This window comes from Otolemur garnettii, unplaced genomic scaffold (genome assembly GCF_000181295.1).
Source record: "Otolemur garnettii isolate 467f Iridium unplaced genomic scaffold, OtoGar3 scaffold00376, whole genome shotgun sequence".
In the NCBI taxonomy this organism is placed as follows: domain Eukaryota; kingdom Metazoa; phylum Chordata; class Mammalia; order Primates; family Galagidae; genus Otolemur; species Otolemur garnettii.
In genome coordinates, this window is record NW_003852771.1 from 195,648 (window position 1) to 202,325 (window position 6,678).

At 41.0% G+C, this 6,678-nt stretch overlaps 1 pseudogene; it reads left to right on the forward strand.

Annotated features, from left to right (window-relative positions):
* Positions 1-6,675, forward strand: part of LOC105888398 — a 91,846-nt pseudogene extending 85,171 nt beyond the window's left edge.
* Positions 6,676-6,678: the final 3 nt, after the last annotated feature.

Genomic DNA, 6,678 nt, shown 5'->3' on the forward strand with positions numbered 1-6,678 from the left:
GGCGTGTGTATTAGTAAGGAGAAGGATGACCCCTGAAGTCCTACTAGAAGAAACAGAATCTAAATTAAAATAGAAAGAAAGAAAGGGAGACTACTTAGTGAGGAGGGATATTTTCACATAAAGGAAGCATCCTGGGTGATGGTCAGGAATTGGAAAAAGGCCTGGAAAACCCAAGGGACTGGAAGATGGGGAGTGGGGATGGAGGGTAAGAACTGCAAATGGGGCCAGATTAAGGCCAAAGACACTGCAAGGGGCAGGACCCTAGAAAACAAAAGAGCAATGGGGACCTATTCAAAGACTTCAGAAAATGGCCAAGAGGTGGCAGCAACCCAAACACCCATTGACAGATGAGAGATAAACAAACTGTGGCATATAGATACAATGGAACATGATTCATCCTTCAAAAGAGAGAAAATGCTGACGCATGCTGCAGTGTGGATAAGCCTTGAGGACTTTACACTAAATTAAGTGAGCCAGTCACAAAAATGCACACACTGCGAGGTTCTACTTACATAAGGTGTAGAGTTCACAGAAGGCCAAGTTCAAAGGTGGTTGCCAGGGGGGTGGAAGGAGGGGTGAATGAGGAGTTGTTGTTTAATAAGTAGAGTTTCAGTTTTGCAAGATTAAAAACTTATGGAAATAGGTTGTGCAACAACGGGAACATACATAACACTACTAACCTGCATGTTTAAAAATGGTACATTTTATGTTATGTCTATTTTGCCATAATTTTGTTTAAGTCAGATTGAAGTGAGTCACCATCATCTGTCCTCCTTTCACTTTAGCCAGGAACAAACTGGTTGATTGAGACTCTCTGCCTGATTCAGTCCAAGGGGGATACCAAGTAGATATAGTCTGTGCCCATCTGGGAACACTCACCCTGGATGGAGATTAAGGCTGGGTTTGCATCAGCAAATAAGGAGGACCCACACTTGCTCACCTCTCACCTTCCCATCCATCTCTTCACCAAGCTTTTCTTCAGTTCCAAGGCCAAGGTCAGTGCACAGTGGTCATGACATGTATCACCAATAGTTTTCAAAGGTTAATGCGCCTATAACCACATGGAGACCTTGTTGAAATGCATTGTCATTTGGTAGGTCTAGGTGGGACCTGAGATTCTTCATTAAGTGATTCCACTGTGGCTGTTCCAGCATCCACTGTTGAGCACAAGGGTATGAGCCATTCCAGGTACTGTGTCATCCAGATACAATCTAGGAATCAGATGACATGGTAACACCAGATCATAGAAAACCATAATTTAGGCAGAGCCCATAGTACAGTGGTTATGGCGCCAGCCACATACACCAAGGCTGGAGGGTTCAAACCTGGCCCAGGCCTACTAAACAACAAAGACAACTGCAACAACAAAAAAAAAGTAGCTGGGCACTGTGGCAGGAGCCTGTAGCCCAGCTACTTAGGAAACTGAGGCAAGAGAATCACTTAGGCCCAAGCGGTTGAGGTTGCTGTGAGCTGTGACTCCACGGCACTGTACCCAGTGTGACAGCTTGAGACTCTATTTCAAAAAAAAAAAAAGAAAAGAAAGAAAGAAAGAAAAACGTAATTTAGGCAGGGTATGATGTTTCATGCCTATAATCTTAGCATCATGGGAGATAGAGGAAAGTGGAATTGCTTGAGCTCAGGAGTTTGAGATCAGCCTGAGCAAGAGTGAGACACGGAACCTACTAAAAATAGATAATCTAGCCAGGTGCCATGGTAGGAGCCTGTAGTCCCAACAACTGGAGAGGCTGAAGCAAGAGGATTGCCGGAGCCCAAGAGATTCAGGTTGCTGTGCCACAGCTCTCTATCCAGGGTAACAGGGTGAGACTGTCTCAAAAAAATAATAATAAATAAATAAATAAAAAGCATATTTTATGCCTAGCTAGGACTTAGAACTGCATTATATACTACATAATTCACTTTTTATTATTCTAAAAAAATAGTGAACCAAACTCATAAGTGACTCTGGTCGCTGAGAAGAAGCAGAATTATTCATGAGGGAACCAGCATGTTTGTAAGTCAGTAATGAAATCCATAGTTCTGGTGCTGTGTAGAGTTTTTTCACCCTCTGTGTCTTACTGTGTGTAGCGGTCTATGGAGGTGAGCAGCCACACGGATCTTCTCTGTGTGGGGGAAAACCGAGGCCTAGAGAGAGGGGTGGACTAGAGTAATGTCACAAAGAGAGTGGGTGCAGAATCTAAAGGAAAATTTAGACATCCAAATGCCAAATAATCTTCCTGGTGTATGTAAATAGGGGAGGGGGTGTAGATGGGGGTAATTTCTAGTACTACCTGGATGAATATTTACATATATGCACACTGGATAACCAACCTTCATCTAGGTCCAAATTCATAATACTTCCACTCCCTCATACCCCTTCCCAATCAATGCCCACACATGGAGGTAAATGCTGCACTCATGTAGAACCATAGCTTAGTTTTGCTTGTTCTTGAATTTCATCCAAATAGAGTCATGCTGTATGAACATTGGATGTCTGGATTCCTTCACTCAATGTGATGTCCGTGAGATTCACTCATGGTCTTGGGAAAGCATATGGATATCTATTTCTATATGTCTATGAACGCACCATAATGTATTAATCCATTCTCCTGTTAGTGATCTTTAACCCGCAGTACACAAATATGGAGGGTGACAAAAAATGTATACATATATTAAGGAAAATTGTATTATATTTGTAATAATCAAGTCAGTTTTGACTTCTGCAGTTTACAAGATGACTTGTATTTATCTTTTGTTTTCTGTGCATATTGAATATAACAATTTTAATACAGTTTTTTCCCTTTGTAAAATGTACAGAACACTTTATGGCGCTGTCTGTATACCAGGAAATACTACTCACGTTTTAAAACCCTACAGTTGCTTCCCAGGGTAAGTAGATTATAATACCCTCAAAGAGAGGGACAATGCTTTCCTTTTCCATTGTCATATTCCTAAAACTAGAACTACTTCAAAGGACCTTTAAATTTTATATTTGATTAATGAATGCAGCAAGTAATTCATCTGAAAAAAATACATCAACTCTGTTAGACATTTTCTAAGAATTGGCTTTTTCTCCAGTTTTATGAAGATCGAAAGCAGTGGGAAATAAATGTATTTTATTTCTACCATTTTTCCTTTAAGGTGATTTATGTCATCAGAAGCCCCAAAGATATTATTGTATCCAGTTATTTTTTTCTGGAATACAATAAATTGGATTGAGAATCCAAAGTCAGTGGAACAGTATCTTGAATGGTTCCTGGAAGGAAAAGGTGAGTGTGCTGCAACATATGGACGCTAGGGGGTGCCCATAGTCCATTCTGAGATCTCACGGGACTCCCACCTATCTGCATCTCACCAACCCAGGGCTGCAAGGCTCTGTCACCACTGGAACCCATATCTGCATACTCCTCCTGCTCTATTCTATGGCAGCAGAGCTCTAGCCAACCTTTCAGCCAACCCTGTCCCTGACAAACCATCCATGCTATTTTCTGCCAGTACTAACACAGACTACCATATTCTTCTTCTCCATTCTCCTAATCTGTGGCTTTCTGAAAGTTAGCTTTCATTGCCTTCCCAGTCAATGAAATCTTGACCTTCAAACCTTCTTTTTTTTTTTTTATTAAATCATACCTGTGTACATTAATACTGTCATGGGGGTACAGTGTGCTGTTTTTATATGCAATTTGAAATATTTTCATCAAACTGGTTAACATAGCCTTCATGTCATTTTCTTAGTTATTGTGTTAAGACATTTATATTATACAGCCTTCAAACCTTCTTGGCTTGGCACCTGTAGCTCAAGGGGCTAGGGCACCAGCCAGATATGCTGGAGCCGGTGGGTTCAAATTCAGCCAGGCCTGCCAAACAACAATGACAAATATGACCTTCAAACCTTTTATCATTGTTTTTCAGAAAATGCCTCTTTTCAAAATTCCCTTAATCCTTTGTTTCTATGAGTCTCAAAAAGGTTTTCATGACTCTGGAATCTCTATTTTTCTTTTCTTTCTGAGACAGAGTCACAAGCTGTCGCCGTGAGGGTGCCGTGGCATCAGCTCACAGCAACCTCAAACTCTCCGGTTTAAGCAATTCTCTTGCCTCTGCCTCCCAAGTAACTGGGACTACAGGTGCCCACCACAATGCCTGGCTATTTTTGGTTATACTTGTCATTGTTGTTTGGCTGACACCATGTGGCTGACACCCTAGCTGCTGAATTACAGGTGCTGAGCCAGGAATCTTTATATTTTTAGTTATGCAGAATCTGTGGGTCTTCTTAAGCACTTGCAATTTGGCAATTTTTCCCAAAATTGCCTGTTGAGTCCCTTGTCTCAACTGTGATCTGCCTCCAGACCTCTAGCAGCCTGGAGAGAGCCCCATGGATGCTGTGAATTCAATCTGTGCAAGATTGAGGGCATCTCTCCTCACTCCACTTCTACTGCACGTTAATCTCACCCAGTAAGTAGATCCACCCTCCCCTTACCCAAGGGCTGGCATGATTCTGACATTTCACATGCATCTTCCTTTTCCCACCTCACTCCCCCTTGCCCCTCATCACTTTCCTTTCTCTAATTAGTAATCAAGTCTCACTACCTTGATCAATATCTTCATTCTGGTCTCTGATAAGATGCTACTGTATTCAGGATATCCCAGAATTGCAACACTATATAAAATAGCCTCCTTCCTCATAACTTGAGCCTAAACTCTTCTTTTCCTTAGTAATACTCATCACCAGTAGATATATATTTATTTATTTGTTTATTCCATGTGCCTCTATACTAAAATGTATACTCAGGGTATTCACTGTTGGACCCCATGTCCTAGAATGATTCCTATTCCTAACCATTGAACACACCCTTTAAGATAATTAATAGCCATTTACTGCTGCTTCTATTGGCACTTTATTAGCCAGAGCCACTGTTACTTCTCATCTAGATTAACATAACAACACATATTGGTATCTTTGTCTGTAGACCATTTTTCCCTTCTGGGCTACATGTCGGTTACCTACTTAACACTGGACAGTTCGTTTTCTCTTTACCGACATCCCTAGATTGCTTGCCCTCACCAGAAAGTCCAATCTTCAAAGCATGGCAGTCATCTTTGCTATTAATTCCACCTGAACTCTGTAGCCATGTGTCCCACCTTGGTTCAGGTTACTCTTTCAGAAAAGCACTAATAGTAAAACCACATGCTGGAAGCTCAGACATGAAGAGAATGCTCCCCTCCTCCATGCTATCTTGGAGCTTTCTATTTGCTATATAAAGAGGTCTCGACTGCGCTTCTGCTATCACTAGGAATCTTATAAAATTCAGTCAGTAGAGACCAGGAGCGGTGGCTCACACCTGTAATCCTAGCAGGGGCCGGTGGATCACCTGAGCTCACAGGTTGGAGAGCAGCCTGAGCTAGAGTGAGACCTCATCTCTAAAAAGAACAGCCAGGTCTTGGCGCCCATAGCACAGTGGTTAGGGTGCCAGCCACATACACCAAGGCAGGCGGATACAAACCCAGCCTGGGGCCAGCTAAACAACGATGACAACTGCAACAAAAAATAGCTGAGCATTGTAGTGGATGCCTGTAGTCTCAGCTACGTGAAAGGCTGAGGCAAGAGAATGGCTTAAGCCCAGGAGTTTGAGGTTGCTGTGAGCTGTGATGTCATAACACTCTACTGAGGGTGACATAGTGAGACTCTGTCTTATAAAAAATAAATAAAATGAAATAAAATAAAATAAATAGCTGGGCATTTGTAGTCCCAGCTACTTGGGAGACTGAGGCAAGAAAATTGCTTAAGCCCAAGAGTTGGAGGTTGCTGTGAGCTGTGATTCTACAGTACTCTACAGAGGGAGACATCGTGAGACTCTATCAAATAATAATAATAATAATAATCTAGGAAAAATGCATACTGATTAGGTATTAGAACATAATAAGGAAGTATTGTGTTGGGCTTTTGACGTGATAATGTAACTGATGGTGACATGTTAGTCTGCAGAGTCACACTAAAGTATGTAAAGATAAAATATGGTGATGTGTGAGAGTTTTCTAAATAGTACAAAATATTCAAAATAGTACATCATGAAACTCTGCTTTGAGAAGTATCCTATGTGCTCCTTACTGTGCCAAATAATAGAACCGTCTTGCTATAAAAAATATAATAATAACAATCCACCAATAATGGTTGAAGCTAAAATTAGGGCTCATGGGAGCTCCTGTGTGAATCAAGGGTTTTTCTATATGTTGAAATGCATATATACATACATAACTCAGTGTACACAAATATGTGTGTTTGGGGTGGTGGGATCCGGGAGACAGTGGTCAAAGAAGACAAAGTTTCATTTTGACAAGATGAATAATTTCCAGGGAGCCACGGTGCAGCATGTTGACTGTAGTTAATAATAATGAATTATATATGTGAAAATTGCTAAGTGAATAAATCTTAAATCTTTTCACCTTCAAAAAAAATAGTAGTTACATGGGGTGATGAATAGGTTGAAGAGCTCCATTTTATCACTGCACAATGTATATATCCATCAAAGTATCCTGTTGTACACTGTAAAGATATACAAGTTTTATTTGTCAATTATATATCTTAATAAAGCCAGGGGGAGTGAACTTAATGGATTGAATTAAACTCTCTCTCTCTCTGCCTCCCCCCATGCAGTGCCATATGGGTCATGGTTTGACCACGTT